At 38.3% G+C, this 21,428-nt stretch overlaps 1 pseudogene; it reads left to right on the forward strand.

Annotated features, from left to right (window-relative positions):
* The first annotated feature begins 705 nt into the window (after positions 1–705).
* The window catches only part of LOC148773422 (protein CFDP2-like), a 34,448-nt pseudogene continuing 13,725 nt past the window's right edge, over positions 706–21,428 (forward strand).

The raw sequence follows: 21,428 nt of genomic DNA on the forward strand, positions 1-21,428 counted from the left end.
ACTCAGTGGCATTAAGTGCATTCACAATGTAGTGTAACCATCATTACTATCTAGTTCCAGAAGTTGTTATCACCCCAAAAGTAAGCCCCATATCCATTAAGCAGAAACTCCATAATATCCCCTCCATGCAGCTCCTAAAAACCCCCAGTATGCATCCTGTCTCTAAGGATTTGCTTATTCTGGATATTTCACTTAAATAGATGTATACAATATGTGTCATTTTGTGTCCAGTTTCTTTTAATTAGTATGTTTTCAAAGTTCATCCATGTTGCAGTACGAATCACCACCTCATTCCTTTTCATGGATGAATAATATTTCATTGTATGGACATGCCACATTATTTATCCATTCATTCACTGATGCATGTTTGGGTTGAGTCCATGTTTTGACTAGTGAATTTGAATAGTGTTGCTATGAACATGGGTATACATGTCTTTGAATATCTGCCTTCAATTTTGGGGGATATTTATCTAGGAATAGAGTTGCTGATTTATATGGATTCCCTTCTTGGATCATAGCTTTTTCATGGTGAAGGGGTTTGTGAAACTCAATGAAGCTGCAAGTTGTGCCGTGCAGAGCCACCCAAGTTGGAAAGAACATAGTGAAGAGCTCTGACAAAATGTGGTCACTGGAGGAGGAATGGAAACCCACTGCAATATTCTTGCCTTGAGGACCCCATGAACAGTATAAAAGGTTTATAAAGATATGACAGTGGAAGATGAGCCCTCAAGGTTAAAAGGTGTCCAGTATGCTTCTGGGGAAGAGCAGAGGGTAATTACTAATATTAATAGCGTCAGTAAGAATAAAGTGGCTGCGTCAAAGCAGGAACAATGCTCAGCTGTGGATATGTCTGGTGGTGAAAGTAAACTCCAGTGCTGTAAAGAATAATATTACATAGGAACCTGGAATGTTAGGTCCATGAATCAAGGTAAGTTGGATGTGGTCAAGAGGAGATGGCAAGAGTGAACATCAACATTCTAGGAATCAGTGAACTAAAATGGATGGAAAGGGATAAATTTAATTCAGATGACCATTAGATCTATGACTGTGGGCAAGAATCCCTTAGAAGAAATGGTGTAGCCCTCATAGTCAACAAGAGACAGAAATGAAGTACTTGGGTGAAATCTCAAAAACACAATGATCTCAGCTTGTATCCAAGACAAATCATTCAACATCACAGTAATCCAAGTGTATGCCCCAATAGCTGATGCTGAAGAAGCTGAAGTTGACCAGTTCTATGAAGATCTAAAACACTTTCTAGAACTATCACCAAAAAGATGTCCTTTTCATCACAGGGGATTGGAAAGCAAAAGTAGGACGTCAAGTTCAGTTCAGTTCAGTTCAGTCGCTCAGTCGTGTCCGACTCTTTGCAACCTCATGAATCACAGCACGCCAGGCCTCCCTGTCCATCACCAACTCTCAGAGTTCACTCAAACTCATGTCCATTGAGTTGGTGATGTCATCCAGCCATCTCATTCTCTGTTATCCCCTTCTCCTCCTGCCCCCAATCCCTCCCAACATCAGAGTCTTTTCCACAAGAGATACCCAGAATAACAGGCAAGTTTGGCCTTGGAGTACCAAATGAAGCAGGGTAAAGGCTAACAGTTTGTTTTAAGAGGACACACTGGGCATAACAAACACCTTCTCCCAATAACACAAGAGATGACTCTACACATGGAAATCACCAGATGGTGAACACAGAAATCAGGTTGATTATGTTCGTTGCAGCCAAAGATGGAGAAGCTCTCTAACAGCCAGCAAAAACAAGACCTGTAGCTGATTGTGGCTCAGATCATAAACTCTTTATTGCAAAATCCAGGCTTAAATTGAAGAATGTAGGGAAAACCAGTAGGCCATCAGGTATGACCTAAATAAAATCCCTTATGACTATACAGTGGAGGTGATGAATAGATTCAAGGGATTAGATCTGGTAGACACAGTGCCTGAAGAACTGTGAATGGAAGTTTGTAACACTATAAACAGGAGGCAGTAACCAAAACTATTCCAAAGAAAAAGAAATGCAAGAAGGCAAAGTGGTTATCTGAGAAGGCTTTATAAATAGCTGAGAAAAGAAGAGAAGTGAAAGGCAAGGGAGAAAGGGGAAGATATACCCAGCTGAATGCAGAGTTCCAGAGAATAGCAAAGAGAGATAAAGTCTTCTTAAATGAACAATGAAAAGAAATAGTGGAAAACAATAGAATATGAAAGACTAGAAATCTTTTCAAGAAAACTGGAGACATCAAGGGAACATTTCATGCAAGGATGGGCACAATAAAGAATAGAAACAGTAAGGACCTAACAGAAGCAGAAGAGACTAAGAAGAGGTGGCAAGTATACAAAGAACTATACAAAATAGGTCTTAATGACCCAGATAACCACAACAGTGTGGTCACTCACCTAGAGCAAGACATCTTGAAGTAAGACATCAAGTGAGCCTTAGGGAGCATTACTATGGAAAAAGTTAGTGGAGATGACAGAATTAACAGCTGAGCTATTTCGAATCCTAAAAGATGATGCTGTGAAAGTTCTGTACTCAATATGCCAGCAAATTTGGAAAACTCAGCAGTGGCCACAGGACTGGAAAAAGTCAGTTTTCATTCTAATCCCAAAGAAAAGCAATGCCAAAGAATGGTCAAACCACCACTCAATTGTACTCATTTCACATGCTTGCAAAATAATGCTCAAAATTCTCCAAGAGATGGGAGTACTGGACCACTTTATCTGTTTCCTGAGAAACCTGTATATGGGTCAATAAGCAACAGTTAGAACTGAACATGGAACAACTGATTGTTTCAAAATTGAGAAAGGAATAGGACAAGATTGTATATTGTCACCCTGCTTATTTAACTTATATGCAGGGTATATCATGCAAAATGCCAGGGTGGATGAACCACAAGTTGGAATCAATATTGCCAGGAGAAATATCAACAACATCAGATATGCAGATGATACCACTCTAATGGAAGAAAGTGAAGAGGAACTAAAGAGCCTCTTGATGAGGATGAAAGAGGAGAGTGAAAAAGCTGGCTTGAAACTCAAAATTAAAAATACTAAATCACAGTATCTAGTCCCATCACTTCATGGCAAATAGAAGGAGAAAAACTGCAAGCAGTGACAGATTTCATTTTCTTGGGCTCCAAATTCACTATGGACAGTGACTGCAACCATGAATTTAAGATGCTTGTTCATTGGAAGGAAAGCTATGACAAACCTAGACAGTGTGTTAAAAAGCAGAAACATCATTTTACTGACAAAAATCCATATAGTCAAAGCTATGGTTTTTCTAGTAGTCATGTACAGTTGTGAGAGTTGGTCCATAAAGAAGGCTGAGCATTGAAAAATTGATGCTTTTGAATTGTGATGCTGGAGAAGACTCTTGAGAGTCACTTGGGCTGCAAGGAGATGAAACCAGTCAATCCTAAAGGAAATCAACCCTGAATATTCATTGGAAGGACTGATGCTGAAGCTGAAGCTGCAGTACTTCAGCCACCTGATGCAAAGAGCTGACACATAGAAAACACCCTGATGCTGGGAAAGATTGAAGGCAAAAGGGTAAGAGGCAGCAGAGGATGAGATAGTTAGCATCACCAACTCAATGCACATGAATCTGAGCAATCCCTGGGAGATAGTGAAAGACAGAGGAACCTGGCCTGCCACAGTTTATGGGGTCACAAAACGCTGGACATGACAGTGACTGAACAGCAACAACAATGTTACTTCTATGCTTAACTTGAGAAACTGTAAAAACTGTTTTCTACAGTGCCTGAACCATTTTACATTCCCACTAGCAACATACCAAAGTCAATTTCTCCACATCCTGGCCAACACTTATTGTTTTTGTGTGTGTGTCCTTCAAATAAAAAAAAATAAAATACATGGGGCACAAAATTAATATATAGTAGCCATCATAATCAGTGTGAACTGACATCTCACTGTATTTTGATTTGCATTTTCCTCATGATTAGTGATGTTGAGCATCTTTTCATGTGCTTATTGGAAATTTGCATATTTTCTTTAGGGAAATATCTATTCAGGTCCCTTGCCCAAATTTTCATTGGGTTGTTTTCTTTTTAGTTGTTGAATTATAGGAGATGTATATATAATCTGGATGCTAGACTCTAATAGATCTGTGATTTGTAACTATTTTCTCCCATTCCATTGATTGCCTTTTCACTATCTTGATACTGTTCTTTGATGCAGAAAATTTAATTTTGATAAAGTCCATTTTCTTTTATTTTCTTTTGCTGATTGTGCTTCTGGGGTCATATCTAAGAAATCATTGCCAAGCCCAAGGTTACAAAGTTTTACCACTCTGTTTTTCTTCTAAAAGCTGTATAGTTCTAGTTCTTATATTTAGTTTTAGATCCATTTAGAGCTAATTTTAGATCTAGTGTGATATAGGGGTATAACTTCTGTCTTTTGCATGTGGCTATCCAGTTGTCCCATATTTATATGTTTGATGTTATAAAGGGATCCTTAAAGAAAGAATGTGCTCAGTAATATTCACTGTAGTATTCTTCATAGTTGTGAAAAAACTAGAAACACCAAACATGTTCAACAATAGATCAGTAAAATCAATTGAGATAGACCCTTATGATGTAATATTATGTAGAAAAATAGTACTGTGTATATGTATTTATTGTAGTAAAAAGTTGTTCATAAAATATCATTAAGTGAAAATTCTGATGAAAATTCAGTAACTGCATACATGGGCTTCTCCGCTGGCTCAGTGGTAAAGAATCTGCCTGCCAATGCAGGAGACTCTGGATCAATCCCTGCAATTGGGAAGAGACCCAAGAGAAGGAAATGGCAAACCAGGCCAGTATTCTTGCCTGGAAAATCCCATGGATAGAGCAGCTTGGCAGGCTATGGTCCATGGAGTCACAAACTGTATGCATATATACACACACATGTATATTTGTATATGCATAGAAAAAAATTTATGAGATGTACACCAAAGAGCTAACTGTGGCTATCTCATTCCCTGGAGAAGGGAAAGGCTACCCACTCCAGTATTCTGGCCTGGAGAATTCCATGGACTGTATAGTCGGACATGACTGAGCGACTTTCACTTTCACTTCTGGAGGTATATTCTTTATTTTCTTATTTTTGTTTAGATTTACTTTCCAAATTTTTTATAGAATGAAAAATTATTGCTTTTGCAATTTTTCATAAAGCTTTGTCTTATCAGTAATGAGTAGTCTCCATTTTCTAAAAGGTCAGAAATGATTCTTTTAGTATATGTCTCTAGTAACAACCCATTCTAGCCTGCGTTAGCTGACTTCCCTGTCCTTGGCATCTTGCCTACTTGAGCTCTAATTTCCTTCTGATACTTCTCATTAAAGCAAACTACATTTTCAAGTCAAGTCATTCTACCATGCAGCTCTTGTCTATTGGATTTATCCACTGTAGAAATAAAGGTGTGCGTGTGGGACATGACTGTCATACTTCATCTCCCAGCCTAGAGATTAGATTAGCCCTCATGTCTATTTTAAGTCTGTGGTTTAGTTGGTCAGATTAGCCTTTATTCTGAGCACACCTTCAAAAACTGTAATTGTGACTACCAACTAGTGGAGACGTTGCAGAAATTTGCATATGCTAAGGGGAGAACAGAAACTGAGGAATCACTGGCCCTCCAAGATCTTTGTTTCTGGTTAAGACCCATGTATAGGATCCAACATATGTAGTAGTATCAGTTGCTCTCTAACCTAGAAATTTTCTTTTCTTATTTTTATGAGTGCTGATTTTCACATTTTATTGCTGGATTTGCTTACCCTTAAATAGTTCTGCTCAAATCTTTGAATATATCATGCTGATCTGCAACCAACAGTTAGATATTTTTCTCCTTCTTTGTATTTAATGGATTCCAGGAGGCCTGGTCTCTTGCCAATGTTTTCTTTGTGATTTCATCCAATGACTATCAGGCAGACAAAGTCAATTTTTCAGAATCAATTTCTTTCTCTTTCTCGTACCCTCCCTTCCTTCCCCTACCCCTGTTCTCTCTCAAAAAGCTTTTATCAATAGCATGGGCTTAGAAATTGAACATACTATGTAATTTTTCTTTATTAGAAGAGATTTGTTTCTCTGAAATGATATATCTGCTATTTGAATTCATTGTTGAGATTAAATTCAATCAAAATAATCATCAGTTTGTATCTATTCAGCCTCTTTTCCATTTTTTTTTCCTTCTGGATTGCCTCAGAGTTCTTCTTCCTGTTATTCACATCTGTCAGAATCTTAGTCACAACATTACTAATTCCTTTTCAGCTTAAGCTCTCTTCAGCCAGTATCCAGTTAAATCACTTGGAGTAAGCAAGATCATCTTTGATATCTGATTCTAATTGAACTCCTACTTTGTGTACAGCTTAAACTCTTCATTCAAAGGGCTTCATACTCCCAGAAATCCACAAACTTCATGGAGTTTTAGCTTAAGAATCATTTTTCAGTGTTTTCTGGTCTTTGTTCTCTCTTCTTTGCCTGTTTGACAAATATAGACATAATATCTGTGTTCCTTGGACATTTCCCCCTGAGACCTGTATTTCTTTTTTCCTTTAGAAAATAGTCTAATTCTTTTTTGTTGAGTTCCAGTGTGTTTGTTACATGTGGGTTCTAATAAATCATAAATAGGAAGTCTGACTCTCCTGTTTAAGAAATAAGATATTTTGTCATTGTTGTTGTTATTTAGTCACTCAGTTGTGTCCAAATCTTTGTGACCCATGGACTGTAGCCTGCCAGGCTCCTCCGTCCATGAGATTTCCTAGGCAAGAATACATATCCTCCTCCAGGGGATCTTCCCAACCCAAGGATCAAACCTGCATCTCCTACATTGGCAGGTGGATTTTTTTTACTGCTGAGCCACAAGCGAAAAAAACACTTGTGAAAAAAACACCCAGGGCATTTCTCCATTAGTTTTATTAGATTTAAGAGGAGAATTATTTTTTTCTATGGCCTGAGTCCTGTAGACTTAGTGGACCTATCTTGCCAGTATATTTACACCATATAATTCAGGTAGAAGTGTGATGGCGGGATGAGATCCTGACTAGAGAGAATCTCACACGTGGCACTCTTTCAGTCATCATCATAGAAGATTACATCCTCCTTCTCAAAACAATGTTCCCTTGATTACTATGACATCACCCTCTTTCAGCTTTCTTCCTTTTATCTGGCTATTCCACTGGCATCTTTGTTGTTTACTCCATTTTTCACCAAACTTTAAATGTTTGAATTCCTCAGGGTGTGGCCTCTTCTCCTTAGTTGATTTCATTCACTTGCAGGGTTTCAGTTATATACCAGTTACACCATCCTAGATTTTCATACTGAACCTGAAACCTGTCTACCATAGGTATCCTATAGGTACCAAAAATTCATCAGGACAAAAGGTATATTGAAGATTTATATTACCTTCCCCAAACTTCTGTTCTTCTTTTGGTACTTGGCATTTCAGTTAAAGACACCACTATCCACCCAATTACTCAACTCAGAAAACCAGGAGTCAACTTCAAACTCACCATCTTTCTTCTGCCAACAGTTAATCACTATGTCCTTATTGATTCTACCTCTGACATCTCCCTCAAATCTGTCCGCTTATCTCCATTGCTAGGACTCTATGACAAGCCAACAGGTATCACTGGCCCTAGGTCTAGCCTTGCCCAGCCCTCTGATCCATTTTGCACACTGTCCACCTAGTGACCTTTTAAACACATTAAAGAGATTGTATCATTATTGAATAAGAAAACCGCTCAGTGATTTCCTATGACTCTTAGAATAAAGCCCAAGAGCCCTCACTCACTCTCTTTGAGCTATTCTGGCCTTCTTTTACATTCTCCAACATGCCAAGTACCTTATCAAGTCAGTCCCTTGGCACATGCTGTTCTATTTGGAATATCCTTCAACATCCTCTCCCTCTGCTCCCAGTTTAATCTTCAAATGAATTAATGAAGGAATTCATTCTACTAGAACTGATACTATGCAAACTATGAATGGTGGTAGTTAGGAAATTCTTTGGTTCACGTAATGGCAAACACATCAAACAGAAAAATATAGAAGCACTATAGGAAGTTCTTCCTGTTAAGCCTGCCTTAGTATGAATTAATATAATAACACTTGGTTTGTTTTTCTTGTTGATACAGCAATAATCTCTTCTATACAAAGAAGTGAATAACTATAAGAAGATGTTTCTGCAGCATCCACACTGTTATAGAAAAAACGTTGCATGGAAAATGGAAATTTTACTCTGTCATCATGCAGATGTAAATCTAGATTTTTGACTGAATGTTTCCATTTTTATCTAAATATTTGTGGTTGTCTATGTACATTATCTGCTTTATTAAACTATCCACTTATTTTCAGGAATATTTAAAATATGGTACTTAAATTATCAAACTAGATTCCTGTGTATCTAAGCCATCTGTGAGGCCAAAGATGAAATAATTATTTAAGTAATAACACCTGGATGATAAGATTTTCCAAAATTATATTTAGTAGCAAGATAGGACATCAGAAAAGGTTAACAGTGAGATTATATTGGAGTTAGATGGTTAGTGGCACAATAATTTTCTTTTTCTTATATTATTTACATTTTATACATGAATTTAAAAAGATAAATTGTTTTTGCTTTGTTTAACTATATATATGTTTCTTTGTTCAGTAATACAGAAAGGATATTGCCAATAGGAAATGTTAGAACAATGCCCCATCTTAGTCCAATTTTATCCCTAGATTGCTCAGAGTTTAAAATAAATAAGAGGCAAATTGTCCTAGGCATGTAACTGGATACCGTTCAAGGCCTGTCTCCTACTGTAACAGGTGTGCTTTCAATGGTCTTTTATTGCTCTTTTTATCCCCTTCTTGTTCTGTTGTCCCCTAGAGTCAACAGCTGTGACTACTGTTTGGTCTCTATAGCACCCAGATTCCTTTCTCCTTTCGTTTTTCAGCAATCTCATTTTCCTAATGTCTTCCTTTTACTGATACTGATTATGCTGCAGGGTGTACTGCAGTGGCTATTAGACTATGAAGCTCTATTTAATCTAGTTTTAATGCAAGTAATTCCATAAATTTGTGTAGATTATACAGAAGCTAACCCTTTCTGGACATAGCTAGAAACCCTCTGGCTCCCTATACCACATGCTCTAAAGCCCCATGGCCTCTTTACTGGGAATGACCCAGGACCCCAAAGTAAAGCCTGCCCCAGGTCAGACATACATTCTCCTCCCAAACATTCATCTCTTACTTTTTCAAAAACTGTTTATTGAAAACTACTAGACTATCATGTGTAAAATAGACAGCTAGTAAGAAGTTGCTGTATAGCACAGGAAGCTCAGCTTAGTGCTCTGTGGTGACCTAGAGGGGTGGGATGGGCAGGGAGGGAGGCTCAAGAGGGAGAGAATATATATATACTTATGGCTGGTTCATGTTGTACAGCAGAAATCAACACAACATTGTAAAGCAATTATCCTCCAATTAAAAAATAAATTAAAAAACTACTTTGTGCAAGGTATGGTACTAGGAAATGGAGATATATAGATAATGAAGATGCAGTGCCTGCTTAAGACTGATAAGTCTTATGCTCTGTTGCAGGAAAGCCTCCTAGGAACTTGTTTGGAAAACAATGATTTTAGAGGAATGCACTAACCAATTCTGTCTCCAGGCTGGGTTTCTAGCCTGCTATTCAAATCTACAGATACTAGACTTGAGCTACATCATCTAACTGGATTTTCAGCCTCCAGCAGCCAGGCTCACTTTGTGGCCGGTCCCCACAATCCTAATTGGTGTTAACCAATTCCTTAATCTACCTTGTTGTTACTGTCTCTCTTGAGAAATAGGGATTTTGTACAATTCAGGGGTTTCAATATACTGACAAAGTCCTTAGTTTGTCTAAAGTGTAAAATCAAAGAGAGATTATGTCAACAACCAAAGACCTCTCAGTTTAGTCCTGAATGGTTTTTTTTCTCTAAGTGCAACCCAAAGTTTTAGATGTCTTCTTGACCTGATAGTGTTTACTGGTGTCACTAAATGTGTACATGTATATTGACAGATTTTTACCATCCCCTAGATTCTCTAATTGTTTAGTATATTCTACACTGTCTAATATATTACATCCTTAAATCCGTCCATCCAATTATCTTTCCATTTCAAAAATCAGGACATAAGATTAGAATATACTTATACATGTATTTAATGTTGAAATTTAAATGTAAGTACAATGAAATATGAAAATTGTATACCCCTTCAAAAAAGACTTGAGTCTTATGGTAGAGACAAACACAATTGCAGAAAATTACTTTGAAATATGGTAAATAAGAGTGAAGGAGAACTATGGGATCACAAAATAAATAGCAGAAGAAGTAATATCTAAGTGGGGATGTAAAAGGTCTGGAGGCATTAATCTCACTAGAGAACAGCAATCTCAGGTAGAGAGGGCAGTGTTTGTTTATAAAGGCACAAAACCTTACAATAGCATGACTTTCTGGTTGTATTTATCAATAATTCTTGATGACTACAACTTATGATCCACAGGTAAGATAAGAAGAGTGAAAGAAGCATGAGGATGAAAACAGGACAAATTAACTACACTCAGAAGTATCATAGGATCTATCATTTGGAGCAATAAGATTCATAAAATGTTGTAAGTAGAGACATGATATAATCAGAATATAGTCTTAGATGGGTCACTTTTGTGGCGGTATGGAAATATAGATAGGAAAGAACAAAGATTGAATGCTGTTGCCATGATCCAAATGAGAGATGATGATAAACTGAGCTAAAGCATTGTAGTGGGAATGTAGAAAAGAAGACATGTTCAAGAGGTATTTAGAAAGTTGAACTGCTAGTACATGTAATCATAGAGTTATGATACAACATGGGAAGTGCTGTAATAATAGTAAATACAAAATACAATGTAAAAGATAAAGCTTTATCATTTGTCTGGAAGGGCTGGCAGAGACTCTAACGAAGGTGAGCTTTGGTTACCCTAGGCACAGGAAATACCATGTGCTAGGACACAAATATGGAGAAGCCAATGGCACCCCACACCAGTACTCTTGCCTGGAAAATCCCATGGATGGAGGAGCCTGGTAGGCTGAAGTCCATGGGGTCGCTAAGAGTCGGACATGACTGAGTGACTTAACTTTCACTTTTCACTTTCATGCATTGAAGAAGGAAATGGCAACCCACTCCAGTGTTCTTGCCTGGAGAATCCCAGGGACAGGGGAGCCTGGTGGGCTGCCGTCTACGGAGTCGCACAGAGTCGGACACAACTGAAGTGACTTAGCAGCAGCAGGACACAAATAAGGAATGGAAGTAATTGTGTGTTCAAGTGAGTAGCTTTGTGTGTGTGTGTTTCAGCAACACTTTTCCCCAACTAAATCTTTCTCTAAATCTTAATATTTAAAATAGAAGTGATGAACAAATTCCTCAGGAAGTTTACATATTTTGGCAAAAAATTCCACTGTTTGCAGGACTCTGGAGCACCCCACCCTGTGAGTTCCTATGGAACCCAGTTGAAAACGTGCTGGGGTAGAATTTATCAAGTCCAAAGCACTGAGCTAGGCCTAGAAGTAGATTGTTAGACCACTCAAAAAGAAATTACATGAGCTGCCTCTGATAGATCGGTTGTCCCCTGAATCTCAGCTGTGTGTCATATACTACCTAAAGCACTTAGTGTCCTGTCCTGTGCTGTGCTTAGTCGCTCAGTTGGGTCCAACTCTTTGTGACCCCGTGGACTGTAGCCCACCAGACTCCTCTCTCCATGGGGATTCTCCAGGCAAGAATGCTGGAGTGGGTTACCATGCCCTCCTCCAGTGGATATTCCCAACCCAGGAATTGAACCCAGGTCTCCCACATTGCAGGAGGATTCTTTACTAGCTGAGCTACCAGGGAAGCCCACTTAAAGCACTTCAAAGAGATTTATTTAACTTCTGTAAAGGAGAATCAGCAAAACCAGGTAAATGGGTAACATTGTGATTCTCATCTTCCCTTTTCTGTACTGAGTTCCTTTGTCTAAAGAGCCAGCGGCATTTCTGCAACCCTTCCCCACCTCTGTACCATCATCTACACTTGAGTCTAAGTGAATGAATCCCTTGTCCCAATGACATGAGTAATGTATGCATGTTGAGTTCTAGACTGAGTATGTGGTAGTGGTGATGGTTTAGTTGCTTTAGTCATGTCCGACTCTGTGCTACCCCATGGACTGTAGCCTGCCAGGTTCCTCTGTCCATGGGATTCTCTTGGCAAAAATACTGGAGTGGGTTGCCATACCCTCTTCCAGGGGATCTTCCTGACCCAGGGATCTAACTTGTGTCTCTTACGTTTCCTGCATTGGCAGGTGGGTTCTTTACCACTAGTGCCACCTGGGAAACTAAATTGAGTATATGACCTTTTCAAAAATCGTATTATAGTGTCTTGATGGAGTCACTAGGGATATTGCCTTCCTCCTTACTCCAATCTCCTGCTTTACACATTATTCTGTCCTGTGGGTCAATGTTGTTTCAACTGAGTACCCATTCTCCTAGGATACATGAAGACTTTAAAGAATTACATAGGCAGGTTTTGTCTGTGTCTGTTTTTAACCAATTTCCAGATTTTTTATTTCCATGGGTACTCTTTCCTGAGCTTGATCTGTGTGAGAATAAACCTGATGGTCCTACTTTCCCACCTTCACTTCTCCCACTTTACAAAACAAAACCATGTCTCTAACTCAGGTCAAAGCTCACCTTGGTGTGTGGTCCCAAGGTATAAATACCTCCTGGACATCAAAGAGACCATTGGAAATATTGGTGTTGATATTGAGAAAATATATTACTTTAATGATGTGATAACAAATCCTTTTGTAAACCAAGTACAGCTGGCCCTTTCTATCCACAGATGTGGAACCTGTAGGCTATGGAGGGCTGATTGTAGTTTTTTAATGCCTTACTTTAAAAAAATCAGAGGAGAGCCCTACCATGATGTCGTTTGATAAGTCATTATATATAATTTTGATAGATCATCATTATGTAATTTTTTGAGATAGTATTCAGAAAAAGTTCAATAATGATATTGTTTTAAGTAAACTCTGTTCATCCCCTGGCCACTTATATAAACAAGATTTCTCAACACTTAAATGTATTGAAAATGCTGAACTTGGTATCATTCTAACAATAAGTAATATTCATCCACAGAGAAAGGAACTACTTTTTAAAAAAAATTCCCTTTCCATCATATTAAGAGATGCATTGCCAATAATAGTCTATTTTATGTTTATTAATTATAAATTTATACATATATTTGTATTTTAATCATGTACTGATTATAATGAAAGCAATCCCAAAGGCTCAGAGCTTTACAGTCACAGGAAACAAGCATTTTTTACAATGTAAGTTTATGTTTGTGTCTATGGCAGAGATTAGGCTGCAATGATCAAAGACTTTCACAAAAAATATATTACATTAGGATATAATTCTGTGGCATTACTATTAAGAGTTCAAGAGAAAAAGGTAAAGCATTTGACTATTTAAAAGGAGAAGGCAATGGCAAGCCACTCCAGTACTCTTGCCTGGAAAATCCCATGGATGGAGGAGCCTGGTGGGCTGCAGTCCATGGGGTCACTAGGGGTCGGACATGACTGAGTGACTTCACTTTCCCTTTTCACTTTCACACATTTTAGAAGGAAATGGCAACCCACTCCAGTGTCTTGCCTGGAGAATCCCTGGGACGGGGGAGCCTGGTGGGCTTCCATCTATGGGGTCACACAGAGTCGGACATGACTGAAGTGGCTTAGCAGTAGCAGCAATTTGTCTTTTTAAAAAATTTATTGGAGTATAGTTGATTCAAAATGTTGTATTAGTTTCAGGTATACAACATAGTGATTCAGTTATACATATACAGTCCCTGGGAAACATTTACAAGCAGCAGCTATGAGTGTTGGCTGCTGAGGGCTCACAGTTGCCCCTTTTCTCTGGAGAACTGCTGTGGGCTGATAACAGATGCTCACTAAGGTTACACTCCAGTCTGGAAGTCTCAGATATCCAGATTAACTGATAAGAGCTTCAAAAGGCTGGTCACCAGGGAACAATACCACTGTGTGGTTCATGCCACCAATCAATCAGTATGGGGCTGTCCTTCCCAGATCTAAAACCAAGCACACTCATCTCCTTGTTGATCTATTCTATCCAGCATCTTTCCCCTCAAATAACCCAGTTTCAACTGTACTGAAATGTGTTCAGTAAATACTCCCTCCCGACACCAGCCCCTTAGAATCTTATGCAATAACTGATATCTTAGAGAATCCTCTAGCAACCTTAATCTATCACCATCTGATTTGACTTTCCTGCCTAGATTCAAATGGCCTTGAACTTGGGGAACCCAGAGCATAGAGGAGAAGTACTTGCTTGTGAAGCATTCATTCATGTCTTCACTCATTGAAAAACACATTTTGAGTACTCAGTATGTCAGGGACTGTTCTAGGCTCTCAGGATAGGTATATCAGTGAACAAAAGATCCTTGCTCTCATGGAGCTTACATTCTAGCATGGGGAAACAAGACAATAAACATAGTAAAGAGGAAAATTAAATATTTGAAGGAAATAACTGCTGTAGAAAAAGAAAAAAATTTTTAAAGTAAAAGAAAAGATAGAGCAAGGACAGAGGTGGGAGAAGGAGGCTGTGGTACTAAATAAAAAGGGTCATCATATTAAATTAATGTAAAATAATATCTTCATTCACAACATTTTTACAAGGCTTAGCTTTTGAGGTTTTGAACTTCTTTTTTTAAATATTTTAAACACTTCATGAATTGATTTATTTGAACAGCTTTATTGAGATATATTACACATATTGTAGAAGGCACCCATTAAGTGTACATTCTTTAAAAGATAACAATATATTTGTAGATATGTGCAGTCATCACCACAGTCAATTTTTGCTTGTTTTTGGCATCCAGCAGCATGTGGGATCTTGTTCCCCAACCAGGGATCAAACCTGTGTCCCCTGCATTGGAAGCGTGGAGTCTTAACCACTGGATCACCAGGGAAAAACTAGCCTCCTCCTAAATTAATATTACACTAATATGCATAGGACCTATTTGAGCTTGAGCAAACTATGGGAGATGGTGGAAAGGGAAGCCTGGCGTGCTGCAGTCCACTGGGTCGCAGAGTCAGACATGACTAAGCAAGTGAACAACAGCAACAAGGCATAGGACACTGATGCTAGGCCCCAAGTCCCACATTCAGAAGTTTTCCATTTCCTCAATAGATTTCCATATCCTCTCCCTGGTTATTGTGGATTGCAAAAGCACAAAGCTTTTTATATTTCTCATTATTTCCTCTTTGTCATGCATAACTGTTTCTATCACAGAAGGATTTACCCCATTAAATACTGGTCATTTCTCACCAATTTCAAATTTTTATTCTCTAGACTCTACACATGGACATCACCAGATGGTCAACACCAAAATCAGATTGATTATATTCTTTGCAGCCAAAGATGGAGAAGCTGTATACAATTAACAAAAACAAGACCAGGAGCTGACTGTGGCTCAGATCATGAACTCCTTATTGCCAAATTCAGACTTAAATTGAAGAAAGTAGGGAAAACCACTAGACCATTCAGATATGACCTCAATCAAATCCCTTATGATTATACAGTGGAAGTGAGAAATAGATTTAAGGGACTAGATTTGATAGATAGAGTGCCTGATGAACTCTGGACGGAGGTTTGTGACATTGTACAGGAAACAGGGACCAAGACCATCCCCATGGAAAAGAAATGCAAAAAAGCAAAATGGCTGTCTGAGGAGACCTTACAAATAGCTGTGAAAAGAAGAGAAGCGAAAAGCAAAGGAGAAAAGGAAAGATATAAGCATCTGAATGCAGAGTTCCAAAGAATAGCAAGGAGAGATAAGAAAGCCTTCCTCAGTGATCAATGCAAAGAAATAGAGGAAAACAACAGAATGGGAAAAACAAGAGACCTCTTCAAGAAAATTAGAGATTCCAAGGGAACATTTCATGCAAAGATAGGCTCGATAAAGGACAGAAATGGTATGGACCTAACAGAAGCAGAAGATATTAAGAAGAGGTGGCAAGAATACACAGAAGAACTGTAAAAAAAAGATCTTCACAACCAAGATAGTCACAATAATGTGATCACTGACCTAGAGCCAGACATCTTGCAATGTGAAGTCAAGTGGGCCTTATTTCGCATCACTACGAACAAAGCTAGTGGAGGTGATGGAATTCCAATTGAGCTATTTCAAATCTTGAAAGATGATGCTGTGAAAGTGCTGCACTCAATATGCCAGCAAATTTGGAAAACTCAGCAGTGGCCACAGGACTGGAAAAGGTCAGTCTTCATTCCAATCCCAAAGAAAGGCAATGCCAAAGAATGCTCAAACTACCACGCAATTGCACTCATCTCACATGCTAGTAAAGTCATGCTCAAAATTCTCCAAGCCAGGCTTCAGCAATATGTGAAACGTGAACTCCCAGATGTTCAAGCAGGTTTTAGAAAAGGCAGAGGAACCAGAGATCAAATTGCCAACATCCGCTGGATCATGGAGAAAGCAAGAGAGTTCCAGAAAAACATCGATTTCTGCTTCATTGACTATGCCAAAGCCTTTGACTGTGTGGATCACAATAAACTGTGGAACATTCTGAAAGAGATGGGCATACCAAACCACCTGACCTGCCTCTTGAGAAACCTGTATGCAGGTCAGGAAGCAACAGTTAGAACTGGACATGGAACAACAGACTGGTTCCAAATAGGAAAAGGAGTACGTCAAGGTTGTATATTGTCACCCTGCTTATTTAACTTATATCCAAAGTACATCATGAGGAACGCTGGGCTGGAAGAAGCACAAGCTGGAATCAAGATTGCTGGGAGAAATATCAATAACCTCAGATATGCAGATGACACCACCCTTATGGCAGAATGTGAAGAGGAACTAAAAAGCCTCTTGTTGAAAGTGAAAGAGGAGAGTGAAAAGGTTGGCTTGAAGCTCAACATTCAGAAAACAAAGATCATGGCATCTGGTCCCATCACTTCATGGGAAATAGATGGAAAATCAGTGGAAACAGTGTCAGACTTTATTTTGGGGGGCTCCAAAATCACTGCAGATGCTGATTGCAGCCATGAAATTAAAAGACGCTTACTCCTTGAAAGGAAAGTTATGACCAACCTAGATAGTATATTAAAAAGCAGAGACATTACTTTGCCAACCAAGGTCCGTCTAGTCAAGGCTATGGTTTTTCCAGGGGTCATGTACGGATGTGAGAGTTGGACTATGAAGAAGGCTGATCACCGAAGAATTGATGTTTTTGAACTGTGGTGTTGGACAAGACTCTTGAGAGTCCCTTGTACTGCAAGGAGATCCAACCAGTCCATTCTAGAGGAGATCAATCCTGGGTGTTCATTGGAAGGACTGATGCTAAAGCTGAAACTGCAATACTTTGGCCACCTCATGCGACGAGTTGACTCACTGGAAAAGACTCTGATGCTGGTAGGGATTGGGGGCGGGAGGAGAACGGGACGACAGAGAATGAGATGGCTGGATGGCATCACCGACTCTATGGACATGAGTTTGAGTGAACTCCGGGAGTTGGTGATGGACAGTGAGGCCTGGCGTGCTGTGATTCATGGGGTCGCAGAGAGTTGGATACCTCTGAGCGACTGAACTGAACTGACTTTTATTTTTGTCATGACTATACTAATCTCGTGACATAGCACTGTCTACCATTCTACTCATGATGACATGGAGTAGAGTTGCCAGTTTTAGCAAATACATTTAAATTTAAGTGGGAATTTCAGAGAAACAACAGTTTTTCTCTGTAAGCATGTCCTGTGCTATATGTGGGGCATAGTTATACTTTGTATTTATATTATATGTAAATATATATAATTGTATATATAAATATATAATAGAATAGTTATATTTATGCTAAAATGATTTATTGTTTATATGAAATTCAAATTTAAATGGGCATCCTATGTTTCATCTGGCAGTCCCATGCATGATTCAATTAACTTTATCAAGGTTGATTGACTATTAATATCAATGATGCAATGTTATTCTATATAAAGCACTTATTCTCAAATTATAATTCTAAAACCAGCAGCATCAGCATTACCTGGGAATTTGTTATGAAGGCAAATTCCTAGGTTCACCTCAGGCAAAACAAATGAATCAGAAACTCTGGGCTTGGGGCCCAGACATGTGTTTTAGCAAGCACATCAGGTAATTCTGGTGTACACTAAAATTTGAAAACAACTGATATAATCACTTATGTGAAGAATTTTTTTTAAAAAATGATACAAATAAACTTATTTATAAAACAGAAACACAGGATTCACAGACTTAGAGAAGGAATTTATGGTTACTGTGGGGAAGTGGGGGCATAAATTGGGATATTGGGATTGACATATATACACTGCTATATGTAAAATAGATAACTAATAAGGACCTACTATATAGCACAGGGATCTCTACTCAAAACTTGGTAATGGCCTATATGGGAAAAGAAGCTAAAAAAGAGTAAATATATGTATATGCATAACTGATTCACTTTGCTGTACACCTGACACTAACACAACACTATAAATCAACTATACTTTAATATAAAATAAATTTTTTTAATTAAAAAAAATTTTATATCATGCATCGAACCTGGACTGGCGATTCATTTCACATGTGATAATATACATGTTTCAATGCCATTCTCCCAAATCATCCCACCCTCGACCTCTCCCACCGTGTCCAAAAGACTGTTCTATACATCTGTGTCTCTTTTGCTGTCTCGTATACAGGGTTATCGTTATCATCTTTCTAAATTCCATATATATGCGTTAATATACTGTGTTGGTGTTTTTCCTTCTGGCTTAAGGAAAGGAAGCCTTTCCTTAGGCTCCAGTTTCATCCACCTCATTAGAACTGATTCAAATATATTCTTTTTAATTGCTGAGTAAACCAATACAATAATGTAAAGTAAAAAAAAAATCGAATAGTACCCATTAAATGAGCCCTCTCAAAAAAAATAAAAAAAATTTTAAAAGAAAATATCTGATATATACAGTTCTATTACTGTCCTGCCCAGATCTCACTGGTGCACCCACCAGGCAGCTGAAGTCCCACAGTTGTCCCCCTTTCTTGGGGGAATTGTCCTCAGCTGTCAGAGCTGACTCTCCCAGGCAGCTGTGCCCCAGGTTGGGGGTGGCACATAGCTTCATTTTTTATTTTTAATTGGAGGGTAACTGCTTTACAATGTTGTACTGGTTTCTGCAATACAACAATATGAATCAACCATAGGTATACATACATCCCCTGAACTTCTGAATCCCACCAGGGGTTCCCTGGTGGCTCAGACGGTAAAGAGTCTGCCTGCAATGCGGGAGACCTGGATTCAATCCCTGGGTCGGGAAGATCCCCTGGAGAAGGAAATGGCAACCCATTCTAGTATTTTTGCCTGGAAAAGCCCACAGATGGGGGAGCCTGGCAGGCTACAGTCCATGAGGTTGCAAAGAGTTGGACACAACTGAGCAGCTTCACTTAAATGCTTTCTGCCATACAAGCATATGAATCAACCATAGTTTTATATATACATATATATATATATATATCCCCTGGCCCAAAACTTCTGGTGTGAAAGGCTGACTTCTTGACAAAAATGGGAGAACTCTGCAGTGTGGTTTATGATCCAGAATCCTAATCCCATGGATCAGATCAAGGCTTTGCTTTAATCTGAGACCACATCTTTTCCCAGTTCTTTTCCCGCTTCTCTGATTCATTGACAGGTGTTTCCTAAAGAGCATTCTCTCGACACATTATTCACAACTGAATCCCTGTTTCTGCAGAATCTGACACAAGATGAATGGGGTTGATAATGTTCATAAAATACTGCAACATTAGGCATAAACACAGCACATTCAGTGAGTAGACTAAACGTCTGTGTATTAGTCGCTCAGCTGTGTCTGACTCTTTGTGACCCCATGGACCATAGCCTGCCAGGCTCCTCTGTCCATGGAATTCTCCAGGCAAGAATACTGGAGTGGGTCGCCATTCCCTTTTCCACATGTAACCACGGATACTCTTTGAAGACAAGGAAAAACCGCTGCAATATTTTAAGCATCAGGTTTAAAGAGTTAGCATTTAGATAGTATAGTAAGAAGGAAAGAAGAGGAGAGAATTAAAAAGAATTGATGGTACAAAGCACAATGCCAAAAACATTAACAGTTAAAATTTCACTAAATAGTAAGAAGGAAAGAAGAGGAGAGAACTGTGCTTTGTACCATTTATTAAATAAATATTAAAAAATAAATAAATAAAACTCTTTAAAAAAAAGAATTGATGGGGGAAAAGGAGAGAAGAGGATGAATCTGACACATTAAAAAACAACACTGGCAATATTAAAATATGCAAATATGCTTGCATATAAATCAGGTAACAACTCAACTCAATTACCAAAAATAGAGCCCCTTGAAAGCTGATGCCATATCCTCAGCACTTTGCATGAGACCTGACTCACTGTAGATGCTCCATAAATGTCTGTGAATGGTGGGTGTCCAAGGTGATACCAAGATTTTTAGGTTGGAAACATAGATGAACAACATCAAGAAAAACAGAAAGCTGGAAAGATGATTTTATTTTTAAATAAAGGATTTGAGGTGACCCAAATTTGAGAAACTCAAATGAAGATAACAGTAGATAGGTGTAGCCAAAAAAGTTGAAAGATCAGGGCCAAACATGTATATTGAAGAGTGAGTTTCTATTATTACAATGTCATTCTTCATAATTTGGCATCAAGCCTAGGCATCTGATCACAGTTTTAAAAATACAAAAAGAAAATTGTTCAACACAAGTAGCTAGCTACTCTTTCTTTTGAATCATCTTTTAGAAATTTTTCTTAAAGGAAACTTTTTGGTCAAGGAGTTAAAATTTAACAAAAGATGCTTCTGTGTAACAAATGACTGTGGAAGAAAGTTATTCTCACCAGGTAGCAACTTTAAGATTAGAACCAGCAAGATAAGATGCCATTGGTATTTAAATTTTCCCTTGGGAGAATTTTGTGTTTCAATTAGCCTGTGGGTTTTCACATATTTTTTGATTTCCCAAAGATATTTGAACTGATACTTTATGAACTAGCCACTCCTGAATCTTTGCACAGAAAAATAAGATCTCGATTCACTGCTTGAGATGAGACTGAGTTAAAAAACAGACATTTCCTATAAAAGTCCCTGTCTCTTCTCTGAGACCTTGAAGGCGTGTTTCTTTGATATTATGTACCAATTACATTATGTATTGAGGATGTGATGACTCATGCCTTCCAAGAACCATCTATACTGTCTATGTAGCTTCATTTTATTTTAAGAAAAGCAATTTCATGTATGTTGAAGAAAATGTAGGCAATATGGATGTGGTTCATGAGAGATAAAATATAAATGTGCAGACAACCTAGAATTTAAGAT

This window comes from Moschus berezovskii, chromosome X (genome assembly GCF_049115385.1).
Source record: "Moschus berezovskii isolate FMDL1 chromosome X, NW_MosBer_1.0, whole genome shotgun sequence".
NCBI lineage: Eukaryota > Metazoa > Chordata > Mammalia > Artiodactyla > Moschidae > Moschus > Moschus berezovskii.